The sequence below is a fragment of the Geotrypetes seraphini genome, chromosome 18 (assembly GCF_902459505.1).
Source record: "Geotrypetes seraphini chromosome 18, aGeoSer1.1, whole genome shotgun sequence".
Taxonomy (NCBI): domain Eukaryota; kingdom Metazoa; phylum Chordata; class Amphibia; order Gymnophiona; family Dermophiidae; genus Geotrypetes; species Geotrypetes seraphini.
In genome coordinates, this window is record NC_047101.1 from 8,790,140 (window position 1) to 8,807,673 (window position 17,534).

Consider the following 17,534-nt stretch of genomic DNA (forward strand, 5'->3'; position numbering starts at 1 on the left):
GAAAGGGAAAGTGAAAGTGATCTGTGGCTTTGCGTTTGACAAAGATTTGGTATCAGCAGCGTCTTAGCTGTGGGAACGACACCTAAAATGGGTTACAAATACCTGCGGACGAAGGGGGAATTCGGCTAAACACGGTAGGTGTCTCGTTTCGGTTACTTTGAGAGCTGGAGGCGAAAGTGAAAACCAGGCAGAGGCAATAATACGAGCCGTAAGTCCTGGACTCCGGGTTGTTTCGTTGCCCGAGTTAAAGGGACCGGTCGATGCAGTTGCAGGGATTTTATTTCTAGAAGACTTGGCATTGTTTGGGTTTTGTTCTTTAGCAAAAGCATGTTGCATATCTAAATACGTTTAAACAAAATGAAGTTGTCTGTGTGGGTTTACTTTCGCTTTCGGTTTTGCACATCACTTGTTGCAATCATGTTAGAATCAGACTCTTCTTTGGACCGGAGGGGAATCCAACTGCTGGGCAGAGGCTGAGGTGGGCGGGGGGGGGGGGAGGGGTTAAGGGGCAGAAGGGAAAGGCAAGGGGGGGCCTGGCAAAGAACGGTGACAAGATAGGCTGTTTTTGGGCTGCTAAGCACTTATGATTCTTGGGAGGGGGGTGTTGTGTTGTGATGGAAGCCATCAAGTTCCCTGTCATTCTTCTTGTGGGGAGTGTTTTGGAAGCCACCAAGCTTTTTGTTATTCTTGAGGAGGGAAACCAATGTGGTGTTTTTTTTTTTTGGGGGGGGGGGAACTGAGATCACTATTTTTGTGATCCCTTATTATGCTATATTTGGGGGAAGGGGTAAAATGCGGATCTAAACCCGTACATCCTTAAAAATCTGAGGTCCGTGCCACTTTTTATGTGTAATCAATTTTTTATTTTCAAACAGAAAAGCCACCTACAAAGTACAGGCAACCGTGGAATAACAACAAAGTAGAACCAGAATACAAAATAGACTAACCCAGCACCCCACCGCTTTTAGTCTCAGCCTAGGTCAGGGGTGTCAAAGTCTCTCCTCGAGGGCCGCAATCCAGTCGGGTTTTCAGGATTTCCCCAACGAATATGCATGAGATCTATTTGCATGCACTGTTTTCATTGTATGCTAATAGATCTCATGCATATTCATTGGGGAAATCCTGAAAACCCGACTGGATTGCGGCCCTCGAGGAGGGACTTTGACACCCTTGCTCTAAACTGAGCATGAGTCCTCTGACTGTATTGGTGTGTGTGTGGGGGGGGGGGGCTTCAGTATTGTGTTTTCAGTCGCTATGGACAAGCAGATGCCCAGGAGCTGCAGAACATGATGGGAAACAGCACCCCCTACTGGCAGGACTATAGGTGGAGGGCTCTTGCTCAGTTTAGAAGAAACAGTGCCCGTGTGGTTTTAAATCAGTGGTTTCAAACTCAAACCCTTTGCAGGGCCACCCTTTGGATTTGTAGGTACTTTGGAGGGCCTCAGTAAAAAAAAAAAAATTACTCTCTTATTAAAGAAATGACAATTTTGCAAGAGGTAAAACTTTATAGTTTATAAATCTTTCCGTTTGTCTAAGTCTTAATAATAATATTGTCATTTATAGCTAAAGAGACATATGATCATGAAACTTTCATTTTACTTTTGTGATTATGATAAACATAGCAAGGGCCTCAAAATAGGACCTGGCGGGCTGCATGTGGCCCCCGGGCTGCGAGTTTGAGGCCACTGCTTTCAATGATCCATTTTGCCAAGAAAATGAAATTTGAGCCACTGCAAAATAGATGTCGAAGGTCATTTCCACTGTGAGGCCAACAAGAGTCTCGCTGCCAGAATGGGCAGAAGTAACTGGAGTTCGCTCCTGCCTAAACTGCCATTGTAGATCACCAGGGATTATAAAACAGACCCAGGGTGGCCTTGGATTAGGGAGAGACATTCAAAGAGATCTTGGGAGAGGGGGGACAACTGCTGTTTGAGGGGAGGGAGACAAATGGATGAAAGCACAAATTTTCAGCTTTCACAAAAAACACATGTTCATTTTTGGCTAAAAGCAAAAAACATGGTCAAAAATGAAAATAACTTTTCTTCTGAAAACAAATTCGGGCAAAATATTGATTTCAGGCTTGTTTCAGTGCCATGACTATAGCATAATAATATGCTTGTATGCCGTAGCTACCTCTCAGTTCTGTGTGGTTTACAGAGTAAAGATACTGGACCGGCACTGCAGAACACGCTTAGGTCCCTAGTGGCAATGGAGTATGCCATGTTGGAACTATTCATTACCAGTAGTTCAGTCTTACAGGTTTCTATGTATGAAGATTATAAGAACATACAAATAGCCTTACTGGGTCAGACCAGTAGTGAATCTAGCCCAGTATCCTGTCTTCATGGAGGCCCAATCCAAGTCACCAGTACCTGGCAGAAAGTCAAAGGGTAGCAACATTCCAGAGCTGATATTGTGATGTCATAATGCCTCATTCCGTCAATGCCTAAGGGCCAAACTCATCAGTGATGTCATAGTGGCTTGACTGTCCTATAATTGGCTCATTATAAGAGCATAAGAACAGCCTTACTGGGTCAGACCAGTGGTTCATCAAGCCCAGTATCCCATCTTCACGGAGGCCAATCCAAGTCGCAAGTACCTGGAAAAAACCCAAGGAGTAGCAGCCTTCCATGCTACCATCCCATGTCTGCCTCAACAGCAGATTGTGGACTTTTCCTCCAGGAATTTGTCCAAATATTTTTAAAAGCCAGCTACATTAACCGCTTTTACCACAGCCTCTGGCAACATGTTCCAGAGCTTAACTGTCCTCTGAGTGGAAAAAACATTTCCTCCTATTGGTTTTAAAAGTATTTCCCTGTAACTTCATCAAGTGTCTCCTTATCTTTGTAATTTTTGACGGAGTGAAAAATCGATCCGTTCTACTCCACTGAGGATTTTGTAGACTTCAATCCTATCTCCCTCAGCCATCTCTTTTCCAAGCTGAAGAGCCCTAACCTTTTTTGTCGTTCCTCATACGAAAGGAGCTCCATCCCCTTTATCCATCTATTAAACGTTGCAGAAAAAAACACGGCCAAAAATCAAGCAGCCATTTTGTACTTCAGTTATCTGCAGCTAGGCACAAAGTGGAGATGGGAGGGAGGGAGGGAGGGAGGAAAGACCTCTGGGGAGGACAGAGAAGACCTTATGGATTCCTTACAATAAGACGATAAATATAATAGACTGGATGACTCTTGTACTACACTAAAAATTTGTAGTGGCTTAACCTGAGATTTTTACCATATGGTAGCTGTAGATTTACCATGGCAACTATTGGCACAGCATCAGCGCTTGCATAAGAACATAAGAACTGCCGCTGCTGGGTCAGACCAGTGGTCCATCGTGCACAGCAGTCCGCTCACGCGGTGGCCCTCTGGTCAAAGACCACGCCCTAACTGAGACCAGCCCTACCTGCGTACGTTCCGGTTTAGCAGAAACTTGTCTAACTTTATCTTGAATCCCTGGAGGCCGTTTTCTCCTATAACGGCCTCAGGAAGAGCGTTCCAGCACTAAGCATGCCGTACTTTGTTTGGAGTTAGCATGGAAGCGCTTGGAGACTGATTCTATAAGTCAGCGTGTCGCAAACCTTTTAAGCTGCGGCACACTAATCGCAGGACTGCGGCTGGAGGGCACCCGGAAATGCATGGACGTCAATGATGTCACTCGGGTGTCTGGCCTGAACTAATGGTGAGGGGGGGGGGGAGGGGAGGTGCTGCAGAAGGAGAGACAAGGAGAAGGCATAGAGGACTACAGGACATGCCTCTTGCCATGAGAGGCACGTCCTGTAAGCAGTCAGCCTTTGCCGTCGCTTCTCCTCCTTGCCGGCATCTCGACACACACCTGGAATCTGCGGGCCCTCGCCAGTGTTCGGTGATAACACTGCTATATGTGGCAGGTGCCACTGGCATAGTAAGAGGGTTGCCGGGGGGCGCGGTCACCCATTCTCCTCCTCCCCCTTCCCTACCTTTGCACGTCTTTAATTTTCCCTGCGCGAACGGCATTACGAACTTGCTGCCCATCTCAGTGTTGCCTCTCTCTAACATAACTTCCGGGCCCCAAACCTAGGAAGTGACGTCGGAGGGGCAGCAAAGGGGGGGGGGGGGGAGATAATTAGAAAGTAATGGCATGTAGTTAGTATAACCAGGTTTTCATATAAAAAGAATAACAATCCGGGGGAGATATTAAATCTGGGTATACTAACTACATGCCAATACTTTCTAATTAACCCTTCCCCCCCCTTTTCAAAGTGCTTTTCACCAACAAGAAAATTTCCCGAGTCACTACCAGTGTGGAAGATGTATTTATTGTATACTAGTGTTTTAGCCCGTTACATTTGTTACTGTAACGGGTGCTAGAATAACCCCACCTATACCCTGACCCCACCCATGCCCAGCCTCTACCATGGCCGGATTCTGCCTCCCACTGATCCCAGTCCCACCGCCTCACCTTTCACCATTTCCTTAGTCCTCTGTATCCTTTTGGCCCTCCTACCATTTCCATCTCTCCCTTTCCCCCTTTCACACCCTCTACCATCTCTCTCTGACCCTGTTTCACCCCTTTTGCCATCTTTCCCTTTCCGGTCCCCTCCGTCCTTCCCCAAGGCCATCTGTCTCTCTCCTGTCCCCTCCATCCTTCTGAAGTCCCCTGTCCAGCAGTACCCCTTCCCTGCTCCCCCTCCTGTCCCTCAGTAACAGCATCCATAATCCAGCAGCTCACAATCAACGCAGTAAGCATCAATGCTGTTCCCTTCCGACGCAAACAAACTGCTGAGCTGAAACGCCCAAATACAATCCTTTCACTTTTTTAAATATCCATTCTATTTACGATTTCCACCAATTGCTATGTATGTACCCCCCTACCTCAAATCCATTGCATTCATGTTTGCGACTACCAACTCCCCCCTTTTTCCCCTTAGTAACCTTTCAGTCATGCCACCATGTCTGCATGCTGTCTCCACTCAAACCCCCTTCCTCCATCATGTCCACACTTGCTGGGCCGTTTCCTACCACCTGGACAAATATCTGTCGGCGTGAAACCCAGTCCGCGGCTGACAATAACACCTCCGCAGAAGAGTGCCGTTCTCTATTCCCTCGCTTGTTGATCACGCTGCTCGGTTCCGCTGCACATTGGAAGCTCGCAGCCACCACGAAGCCTCCCCGAATATCCTCTGCAGCATGCCATCACCGCACACTGGCTCTCCGGGTGCGGGCAGCCCACTCCGCGTTACCTCGTCTCCATCCTTGGTCACCTGCCGCACGCAAACCGCCACAGGCTCCTACTGCGCATGCGGGGGCACTGCACCACGAATCACGGACCCACGGATTTTGAAGTGCGCATGCGCACTAAGGATATTATTATAGCAGATATTCTGTAGTGGTTACATAGTTACTTGTCCCACATGGTGGTGAAACGTTTTATTTTAAAAGCGAGGACAGATTGCAATAGCTCTGGGGTTGTGTACTTTATGATGTGCCCCGGTGGAAAATATTATTTTGCTCAAATACAGCAAAAAAAATTAAAATGCGAATTGCAGAGCATTTAAATAATAACAGTGTGTAAAGTGGAGGGACCTTTGAGCTAACATTGGATTCAACAAGGCCATTCAATATCAGAATTACGGTTTGTAGTGTTATTACAAGTTCATTTACCTAGAGAGGGTGATCTATGCACGTATTTTGGTTTACAAGGGACATAATACATATTCACACAAAAAATTGTTTATCCAGCTGGCTTAAATAGAAAAATTGAGTGGATTGTATATTATTTTTACTTTATGACGTAAAATATTTGGCCTACCACATGGGGGCGCTGAAACACTTTAAAAATGTATCAAACAGAGCATTTTGTGAAAGGTTGGGTGGAGAATGAATGGAGTTTTAGCCAGTGCTGGCAGTTAGTGAACTGTTGTGGAGTTCCCAATTGGTATGTAGTCCTGTTATGAATTAGGTTTATAAGTTTTTAAGAATATATGCATAATAAGAAAGCATTGTGAAGATGAGTTAGGTAAATAGTATGATCACAGTTTAAATGGGTGTTTGTTTTTTTTTTGTAAACCTTTATTAGTTTTCAATTATTAACAGTGCAATACAGTGAATTTAAACATAAACGAATCAAACAAAAGCACTTTAAATATACAAATATTTTAACAACAAACATTTTCATCCCCCTCCCTCCCCTTAACTAATGAAAATAAAACCACATGTATAATTTCAATAAAATAGATATAATGAATAATAATTATAATGTTTTCCCATCTCCCTCCCTCCCACCCTGGATGTGTAAAGAGGACAAATAAGAAGAAAAGGTACACGACAACTATTGTGACTCAAGAAATGATGTCAATGGGCTCCACCCCCTTTCAAATGGGCTCCACCCCCTTTCAAATGGGCTCCACCCCCTTTCAAATGCAGTCCTATATCCTAACATTTCAGCATTCATTCTTTCATATTTGTAGCTGGAACATTTTAAATGTTTTATTGTTATATTTTATAGTATAATTTGTGCACATTTTTAAATTAATGTAATGTGCAAGCTCTTAATATAAACCACTTAGAGCCCTCTTTTGCAGGGATGATGCGGTTTATAAAACAAAGGATTGGATTAGATTTATTTATTAAATTTCTATACCATTCTCCAGGGGAGCTCAGAACAATTTATATAAATTTACTCAGGTACTCGAAGCATTTTTCCTTGTCTGTCCCAGCAGGCTCACAATCTTATCTAAAGTACCTGGGAGAATTAAGTGATTTGCCCAGGGTCACGAGGAGCAGAATGGGTTTGAACCCACAACCTCAGGGTGCTGAGACTGTAGCTTTAACCACTGCCCCACACCTCCTGATGAAGATATTTGAAACTTGCATCAAGTTGAGGAGGGAAAAGGGTTTTTTTTCAGATTCACAGTTGGATTGTTTCAACTGTTTGTTTAAAGTGGAATTCATAGATTTTTTTTTTGTTTGTTTTTAAATCATTCAAGTTTCTTCCATTGGTGTTTTTGGACTCGCCAAACTGATATTGCTGATGTGATTGTATAGATAACAGACTGACACACAGGAAATAAAACTCATGGACAAGAATATGTCAGAAGTGTACACAACAACATGGTTACTTATGTGAAAGTAATGTATAAATGAACAGCTGAAAAATTGTTATGTGTTATAAATGTATGGTAAAATTGATGTACAATTATTTGTTGGATTATAAGAAAAAAGAAAAGAGAGGCGGTTTTGAAAACATGGTGCGAGTTTAGAGGAATGCAGTCGGTCCCCGAGTTAAGAACGAGTTAACGTTTTTAAAGCTGTTCTTAAGTCGGATTTGTATGTAACGCGGAACCTGTAGATTTTAAGATTCTTGCTGCTTCCCTCTGCTCCCAGCTGACAGAAGAGCCAACGGTCCCTACCAGTGTTCCCTCTAAGGTACAGCACGCAGAACCACACCTGGTGGCCAGTCTCGGAGTGTTAACATGTATTGGAGAAAAGCCAGCTAGTAGCCCAAGCCAAAAACTATTGCTGTAACAACTGGACTTAGAAGGTTAAAAATGGGTTTGAACCAGTAGAAGCTGGTTCTGATGGAACTGGAATCCCCCTAAAAAAAAAAAATTGAGCCAACAACTGTGCCAAAGAGAGAGTGATGCAGCCAAAAACCCTTTGTAAGTTGATTTATGAAGATATTTGTTGGACGACCTAAGCAATGTCTGTGCTTCTGATATGTAGCTGCGGTAAGAGCTGTCTTCTGCAGGTGGAAAAGGGCGTGGTGAATTCTTTAGACCTAAATGCGATGGAGAGTTTCCAACGGCAGTCCGGCAGCCACTCTTGTAAATGTCCTGGGAGGGTCTGGCAAAGCAAACTGGGTCTCACTGGGTCTTCTGAGTTTGTTTGTCTTTTTTTGTCTTTTCTCTGCTTATCGTCTGGCCATCATAGCATCAGCTGCCCCTCTGGAACGCTGTGTTCCATCAGCTCTGAAAGGTTTCTCGCAGCCTGTCAGCCTGCCATGGGCGTCTTCCGTTTCCTTGCCAGCTCATTCTCCTCTCTTCTTCACTGTGCCCGCCCAGTTGCTTTTGTAAAGTAGGTAGTATGTGTGCCACAAATTCAAAGCGACAGAATCGTGAAGCATGCACTTCTCTTCCTGTAAAATCTTCCTGTCTGAACTACAGGAGGAACCTATGAGATTCTCTCGATTTAAAGCACACCTGCATAAAAATGTCGTCTCTTTGCCTGGCATCCTTTACACATAAAGGATTTAGATTTAAGATACTGAAGCTCGGTTGAGTGTGAGAGATTTCAAATGAATGGGGCACGCTCCTAATAAGCGAAACTTGGCATCTCTGAAATCATAACTTTCAGCTAGTGCTGTTTTCTTTTAGATTTGATTTTGGAATGAGCATCATTAGAGAAGTTTAGCTCCTGATTTCTCACATTCAGACAAATCCATGGCCAAAATTATGAAGCCCCTAGTTAATGGGGGGAAATATCAACTTCTGCACATACCATGGGGGCTTTTTCTTGAAATCTTCTGGTTTTCTGATTTTGATTTAGAAAAGTTTTAGATGTATTTTGGTTTATTTATTGTTGTGGTGGTGTTTGTGTATGTATTATTTGAACTGCTTAGGTTTTGAGCAGGGTTTACATTTTTAAAATAAGTAAGGAGCAAAGCCGTCCAGATCGTCAAACCAAAAGAGATTTTAATATCAATTCATGCAAACAGAGCAATCTGATGACTTGACTCGGGCCGTGTTTCAGCTCCAAAGCCTGCTTCAGGAGTCTTAGAGTCTATAATACAGAAATTTGTAAAAAAAAACAAAAAACACCCCAAACAAACCAATATACAATCATGTAATACATGGAGACAATTAAAAAGTTGCAAAACATTGAAAAGAGTTAAAAATATACCTCTTAAATGAGGCAGGCTTTGGAGCCGAAACACAGCCCGTGTTGAGTCGAGTCATCAGATTGCTCTGTTTGTATGATTTGATATTAAAATCCTTTTTGGTTTGAAAACCTGGACTGTTCTGCTCCTTATTGTATTGCAATATTAAAAAGCCACCATTACGCATAAGTGGATGCACAAAGTTTTGGCTGATTAAAACCCCGGAAGCAGCCGAAAGATTGGCAAAAACAAGGATTCCTGGTTAGGTTATTCTGAGTTCTGCGTTTGGGCCTGGTGAATATTTGGGGAAAAAGGATCTGCAGTTTTCAGAGGATTGATTGGAGGAAGTTTGGAGTACTAACGCCAGAACAAAAACCCGCTTGAGGCCCGCCATCACTTAACTTCCACTGTTTGTGCAAAAGGATGGTTTTATTTTCAATTTTGAGGCTTGAAGACTAATTAAGTGGAGTTTTTATATGCCAATGATATAAAGTGATAGCATTTGAATACTGTGGGGCTCATAATCGAAAGAAAAATATGTCTTAAAAACCCGCCCAAGTTGGCACTTGGACGATCACAAGGACGGCTTTTTACAGTAGACATATCCACGGCCTTTTTAGGCCTCAGAATCCCGCTGTGCGCCCAGAGCAGAAAGGGGCATTTTTGGTGGCATGGTTAGGGCCCGATGTGGGCCGGCCTACACTTAGGGCTCCTTTTACAAAAGTGCGCTAGCGTTTTTGGTGCACACGCTATCTGAAAAAGTACCACCTGCTCGAGAGGAGACGGTAGCGGCTTGCGCGCGGGGCATTTTAGCGCGCATTAAAACCGCTAGCACGCCTTTGTAAAAGAGGAGCCTTAAGTCATCCTGCAGCAATAATCAAAAGTTTGACAAGGCTGCCTGGACGGAACGTATACGTTGTGACTTAGGCCATCTAAAAAGGATATAAGCGCCCAAAAGTAACCAGATAACCACTGCAGAGACAAAGGAAAGACTCCCACGCACTCCCCCCCGTGTTCACAGACCCCTCTCGCACCGCCATAAAACTCAGAATAAAAATATACAAACCTGCCTCCGGAAGATCAGCAACAGGCCTAGGAAAACCCATAGAGCTGCATAGAGGTGGCTTAAGTAGCCTGGGGGTGGGCTAGTGAACCTTAGAGAGGAGGACCGAGGCCCATAAGCCACTCTAACCACTACATTAATGGTGGAATATGTGAGCCCACCAAAAAACAAAACCCAAACACTACTCTACTGCCATATAGGTGACACCTGCAGCCTTATTGGGGTTGTAGGTAGGTGGGTTTTTGGGGGGGGATCAACATTACATATATGAGAATTCTGCTGAGATATTTATGTGGCACCCTTTTTGTGAAGTTCACAGCAGTGTTCTCTAAGGTGCCCCGCTGCGCTGTTGCCATGTCTGGGTGGCCAGTCCGTCACAATACTGGCCCCTCCCACATCCTAAAGGTCTTGTTCCGGGCGTCTGGGACTTGGATGAATATTTGGACACGACAGATGTAGTGGCGGTCTGGACGACCTTCAAAAAAATATAGACTTTGGGCGACTAGCGCCCTACGTCCAAATCGAACTTAGATGTGTGTTTTGATTATGCCCCTCTGCGTGTCGGCTGGATTTTGAGGCTTTTTTCCTCCACTTGTTTCTTAGATCAGGCCTGCAGGTCTCAAGTGAATTGCCTCCCGTTTGCCACATTACTATATTTGGTTTCATAAGTATATTGTTTCCTCTTTTGAGGAGCTGCCACTTACCTCCATTAGAAGCATGAAAATACTTAGTAACGAGCGTTCAGGGTCTCTCTCTCTCTCTCTGTGGGAGTAAGAAAGCTTCTTTATTTCAGTCTTCAGCAGCTCAGCCAGGGATATCGCAGTCCTACATCAAAAGCCGTCAGGGTCAAATGCGAGGCAGCACCCCAGTTAACCCGTCTGGGAAGACGGTAAGGAACAGCTCTGGTTCTCTACTGCCCAGAGCTACTTTCAGGGGTTTTATTTATTGATTTATCTAATTCGTTTTCTGTTCCTTCCTCCCCAAAAAGTTCAGAGCAGATTACAGTTGGCAGGTTTCAGTTGTCATAGTTGCAGTGCAAGATTTTTCAATGCAAGTTTTTTATCCTAATGTGATGCATAGAGGATCTTGTATCAATATACAGTAACTTGGTTTGCAAGACAAGCAAAACATTCGATTAAATTTTAACTTGATATACAAGCAATGTCTTGCAATACAAGTACGTACAGTATACACACATCACAACTGAGCCGATGGTTCTTCTCTCTCTGACGCTGCGGGAGTGTAGTGACTCTTCTAAATGAGCAAATCTTGCAATACGAGTACATACAGTATACACACGTCACATCATCACAACTGAGCCGATGGTTCTTCTCTCTCTGACGCTGCCAGAGTGTAGTGACTGTTCTAAACGCGCGAGGTCTTGCAATACGAGTACAGTGGTGCCTCACACAACGAACTTAATTGGTTCCAGGAGCAAGTTTGTTATGTGAAACGTTCGTTATGTGAAACGCGTTTTCCCATAGGAATACATGTAAAAAAAAATAATTCGTTCTGCAGCATAAAATATGCTAAGATGACATAAAAAAGATAAATTTTTTGTTATTATTTTTATTTAGATACATCTAAAAACATACATCTCCCTGTCCTTTTACTTCCACTATCTTCCTATCCCATCTCTATTCCCTTTTGTCCCTCTCCCCATGATCAATCATCTCACCACCTCTCTCTGCCCTCACCCTCAGGGTTCAAGATTGCTTCCACTCTTTTTCCTGTTGTTCTCTCTGCCTGTCACCCTATGATTTAGCATCCCTTCTGCCCTTGTCCAATATTTCCCCTTCTCTCCCTCCCTCTCATCCCCTGCTCCAACATGTGCTTTCAGCGGCCTTCTCCCCCCTTAAGCGTCTTTTCTTCTCCACTCCACCTTTCCTCCCTCCCTGCCTCCACCTTTGTGGCGCTTTTGCACCCGACCGACAACAGAACAGGCCCGGTCGGACAAATCTCCCTGTCCTGTAGCCGCGAATCTAAATTACCTTCTTACAGCAGCTGGATTATTGAAGCTGCTGTAAGAGGTAATTTAGATTCGCGGCTACAGGGCAGGGAGGTTTGTCGGCCGGGTCTGTTGTCGGTCGATCGGGGGACCTGACCAGCTGTGCACATTCTTCGGGGCGGACCGCCCCCTCCCCCCTCTTTCGTTCGCCATTGCCTTCTTCCTACCTGCCCTGCCGCAGCCGCACACAGCCGACCGGAAGTCTTCCTGATGTCAGCGCTGACGTCGGAGGAAGGGAGGGCTTTGCTTAAGCCCTCCCTCCGACGTCAGCGCTGACATCGGGAAGATTTCCGGTCGGCTGTGTGCTGCGACAGGGCAGGTAAGGAGAAGGAGACTACCCTCGCGGCTCGACCAACCCCGCTGCGATCCAACCCCGCAGGAACCCCGGACTTCGTTGTGTGAAACGAAGTCCGTTGTACGAATCAAGACATAAAGTTCGTTGTGCGCAGCGTTCGCTGTGCGAGGCGTTCGCTGTGCGAGGCACCACTGTACATACAGTATACACGCGTCGCATCATCACAACTGAGCCGATGGTTCTTCTCTCTCTGACGCTGCCAGAGTGTAGTGACTGCTCTAAATGAGCGAGGTCTTGCAATACAAGTACGTATAGCATTTTGTATTAAAGTTTTTGGGTTGTGGAACGAATCGTCTGAGTTTCCATTATTTCTTATGGGGAAATTCGCTTTGATAAATGAGTGTTTTGGATTACAAGAGTGTCTTTGTAATCTGTCGGTCGTGGGAGTTAAGTGAAGAGGTATGGTTTTTTGGGGGGTTTTTTTCCTAACGTTGAGGAGGCCTTCAAGGCGTCTGATCTGCGGGGGCAGTCAATCCCAGTGGCTCGGCATGAAGTGGGAGTAGGAACGTCGTTTGGCAATTTTCAGTTGAAGGCCACGACCAGGGGGCGTTTTGAGACGTACTTCATTTGGAATTTGCAGGCTGACTTCTAGTGAGAAGGTGCCTAATATTAAAAATGTGTTTTCCCTTTATATCGTGCATTTCCTCTTTCCCTCACCCCCGTCGGGTAAGAAACCTTGAGATACATTGTATTTTGCTTCATTTCCCCTACAGAATGTCAACTACATTTTAAGTCTGCTAAATACAAGTAGGCTTTTGTTTTACTAACTTCCTGGTTTATGTCTGTCTGCTTTCAAAACATTTTAACGTTCTTCTCTCTCTTGGATTACATAGTAAATGACAGCAAATAAAGACCTGAACCATCCAGTCTGCCCATAAGTTATACCCATTAAAAAATACATGATTATATTATTGGCCAATGACACTTAATTTCTGGAAGTCAATTTGGGGACAAATAAATATTATTCTTGAGTCATCAATCCCGTCAACCTACGAAGCCATAATTTGTGGTACAATATTGCATATTAAGCCTTCTTTAGATAGATATAAAAGCCAGCTCTTCATGATTATGACCGGAATAGCCATCCAGATGATTACGCGGAACTGGAAGAGTTACGACAGACTGAATTACACATTTTGGTGGGCAAATATTTGTTCCACGTATAAATATGAGAGAAATTACATGCAAAGGGCACTTGCACTGCATCCATAAGGGGGAGAGTGGTGCAGTGGTTAAAGCTACAGCCTCAGCACCCTGAGGTTGTGGGTTCAATTCCACGCTGCTCCTTGTGACCAGGGGCAAGTCACTTAATCCCCCCATTGCCCCAGGTGCATTAGATAGATTGTGAGCCCGCCTGGACAGACAGGGAAAAATGCTCGAGTACCTGAATAAATCCATGTAAACCGTTCTGAGCTCTCCTGGGAGAACAGTATATAAAATTGAATGAATGAATAAATAAATAAATGTGAGGTTGATTGCTGCCATCACGAAAAGGATACGTAAAGATGTCAAGTTACCCGGTTCTAGGCTGGAGATGTTTTGGGCCAGTCCTGGTTTTAAACTTGTATCCCAAAGCACTGTGGGATTTGTAGTGCCTGATGTTGCCCATTGAAACTGCTGCTGCAAATCCCATAAATTCACCAGCATGGCAACTGTGCCCCAAAATCTCCAGCCTGGAACTGGGTAACTTAGAATTAGTAACAAAAATATTCAGTACTTCAAGTACGAGGTGTTATTCTCCAGCCTGCCCACAGAAGCAGAAAAGGAAGATCTGATTCATCTGACCCTTCCACTCCCCACCTTCTTCCTAGCCCCCAAACCATGGTATTTAATTCCCAATGTGAGTTCTGCAAATAGGGCTGGAGGTGTGGTAGACCCTGATCAATTTTCAGAGGACTGCGTTCGTGAGGAGCTAGCTAAACTAAAGATGGAAGGTCCTGAAGAAACTTAGGGAAGTTCTGGCGGCTCCACCAGCTGACCTTTCAATGCTTCTTTAGAGTCAGGAGTGGTACCAGAGGACTTGAGAAGGGCGGATGTGGTCCCTCCCCACAAAAGTGGAAGTAAGGAAGAAGTAGGGAACTAGAGGCCAGCAAGTCTGACTTCTGTGGTAAGCAAATTAACGGAGACGCTTTAAAAAGAGAAAATAGTGAAGTTTCTGGAATCTGGTGGATTGCAGGACCGGAGGCAATATGGATTCGCTAGAGGCAGATCTTGTCAGACAAATCTGATCAATTTCTTTGACTGGGTGACCAGAGAATTGGATAGAGCAGGGGGTAGGGAACTCCGGTCCTCGAGAGCCGTATTCCAGTCGTGTTTTCAGGATTTCCCCAATGAATGGGCATGAGATCTATTTGCATGCACTGCTTTCAATGCATATTCATTGGTGAAATCCTGAAAACCCGACTGGAATACGGCTCTCGAGGACCGGAGTTCCCTAGCCCTGGGATAGAGGATGTGAGACTCCAAATATGGTAACCCTGGTGAGAGGCAGCAAAATCCGTGTAACATGCCAAACCACATTCTGCATGATCATCAACCCTGCAGACTCGCAAAATAAAAAGGCCAGATGAAAGGAGTATAAATTCTAAACCTAGTCGCAGATGTATTCAGTCTAGTACAAATGTATTGCCTTTAGCCTGTACCCTGTACTTCTGTGTGACCGAGAAAAAAGTAGCCAGTTTATGCCTCTTTGACCAGTAGATGGCACTGTCTCCTACAGCAAAATGTCTGATAGTCCTAAAACGTCTAAATTTAGAACACTCTTGTTTTGCTTTGAAGTTTTTCTGTTTTTCAGGGAGGATTTTCTCTTTTGAAACAACAAGTTAAAAAGTTTCTAGCAAAACGGACTGGCTTGTCTGCAACTCATTCAGTAAAAAAAAGTTCAACAGCTTCTGTAACCTCTACTGTGCTCCCCACAAGGCAGGCAGGAAGTGCTTTCATGAAACAACTTCTTATGGGTGTGGGGTTTTGTTTTTTAATTAAACAGAAAAACAGAACAAAACCCAAACAAATCAACTTTCCCTTGCATTTCTTGATGCCTCCCTTCCTTTCTGCTTTGGCTTTCTTTAAAGAAATCATTTTCAGGTCTTTTCAGACATTTCCAACTGGGGTTTTCAGGATTTTATTTTTACTTGAAAAGTTGCTAGAATTTTGCTTGCCGTTCACCGACTACAGACTGAAGCTGGAGCCCTTTGATGATATAACTGTGCTAAAGTTCTTATATATCAACAGTCTGTAAATGGCATTTTCCACAGTTGGATAGCTCCTGCTTCCTGTTTGTTTCATTGGTAGAATTTTGATTTTATGGATTGCAACGACCCCTTTTGTTATCTGTGTTCTGCTTCTGGCAGCCTTACTCTAGTTTTACGACGTAGCTCTAAGATGTATTAATGTTAGTCTCACTTCCTTGAATTAGTGCTGCCTTCCTGCCATGTGTGAGCAGTGCATTGTGTGTAATGTAGTCTCATGTATGCTGCAGCCACTATTGCTTACTTTTTAATAAGCTTCACCGCTAATGGTCCTTTCTGTTGTGAAGACCATCCCTTTCTCTCAACTGAGCTTAGATCCTTTGTCTCACTGCTGTACTTCTTGGTCATGTCTACAACTTTTGCCCTGATGGGTCAGCAAAGGTATGACTTGTCTCAATTAGTGCTGCCCGATTCACTTCGGTGAATCGATTCATTTTCCCCCCAAATTGGACTCACCAATTTCAGTTAACATCTCCCCCCCCCCCATCCATGAATCCAGACATACCTCCAGGGCCTCCTAAAGCACCAGCAGAAGCAACGGTGGATGGTTAGCAGACGCATGCTCTGGACAGGCTTGTTCATGGCCTGCCCCACCAGGGCTTCCCTCTGCTGCATCATCAGTGACACAGCAGAGGGAAGCCCTGGCTATGAACAGCTTTAGGAGGCCCTGGAGGTATGTCGGGCCTCACCGGAGGAGGGGAGGTTGGGAAGTACTGCACATGAGGATGGGAAGGATAGAAAGCTGCCACACAGGGAGATAGGAAGGAGAATCAATTCAATAAGCTGAATAGAATTGGAAATTTTTTTTCCCCTGAATCGGGCTGCACTACTCTATTGCTGAGCTCTGTCCCTATTGGACTGTTCTCTTCATTCCCCTAACCCAGAGGTAGGCAATTCCGGTCCTCGAGAGCCGGAGCCAGGTCAGGTTTTCAGGATATCCACAATGAATATGCATGAGATGGATTTGCATGCACTGCCTCCTTGAGATGCAAATCTATCTCATGCATATTTATTATGGATGTCCTGAAAACCTGACCTGGCTCCGGTTCTTGAGGACTGAAATTGCCTACCCCTGCCCTAGCCTTATGGGTATTCCCGGTGGACCCTTTGTCTTGGAGTCGGTCACACTTTTTTCCTTCTTTCAGAACCCACATGGCTCTTTCTTCCCCTCTCCCACCTTAAACTACTTACCATATATACTTGAATATAAATTGAGATTTTTGAGCCAAAAAAATGGCCCTGAAATGGGGTTCTCGGTTTATATTCAAGCCTCCTTTGGATGAGGGTGCTTATTTTCCACCCCTCCAGATTCCCGGCACTGCTATCCTCCACTACCCGCTCCCTCCTACCCCAGACCAACATCGCACTTATAGTCCCGATGCTCCAGAAATCACCGCCGACGCTCTGTGTTAGACTGAAGGGTCCTGAGCCATCTGCACATGCTCAAGGCCTGCTGGCTCCCGCTCTCTCTGGGATTCTCGATGGGTATTTATGACTTGGAATGGCCTCCGTGAAGACAGTATACTGGGCTAGATATACCATTGGTCTGACCCAGTATGGCTATTCTTAAAGTTAACTCCTTACTTTTGGTCAGTCAGTTTCACCAATCAGCAGCTCTTTAAAATTTACCAGTACTTCATCATGAACTCCTCCTCTAGGAAAGCGAGTTGCTTTCAATCTAAGGCATAGACATCCTGAGCCTGGATTTTAATGCTTTTTCTTTCTAGTTCTGTTTTATTATTGAAGAAAATGTGTTAAGCCCCATAGTAGAGTCTCTACCAAAAAATTCACCTCCCTCAGTGAATCGGTGATCTTTGTAGAGCACTATCCCGGAAGGTCCAAGTGTTTTCGAGATAACGCATTATTTAAAAAAAGAGAGATGTTAAAATCAAATCTGCAGGTGCGGTGGCATCTCGGGGACCGACTACCCTGAAATGTTCAGCTGTACTTTGTCCATGAGTGTCTAAAAAAAAAAAAAAAGAAATTCCTTGCATGTGCAGA

The 17,534-nt window shown here is 44.5% G+C and overlaps 1 long non-coding RNA gene across 1 annotated transcript in view; it reads left to right on the top strand.

Annotated features, from left to right (window-relative positions):
* Nucleotides 1-17,534, top strand: part of LOC117351590 — a 105,639-nt gene continuing 88,105 nt past the window's right edge. Inside the window, exon 1 of the long non-coding RNA XR_004537482.1 lies at nt 1-134. This is a non-coding gene — a long non-coding RNA (uncharacterized LOC117351590). The remainder of the gene's footprint in view (nt 135-17,534) is intronic.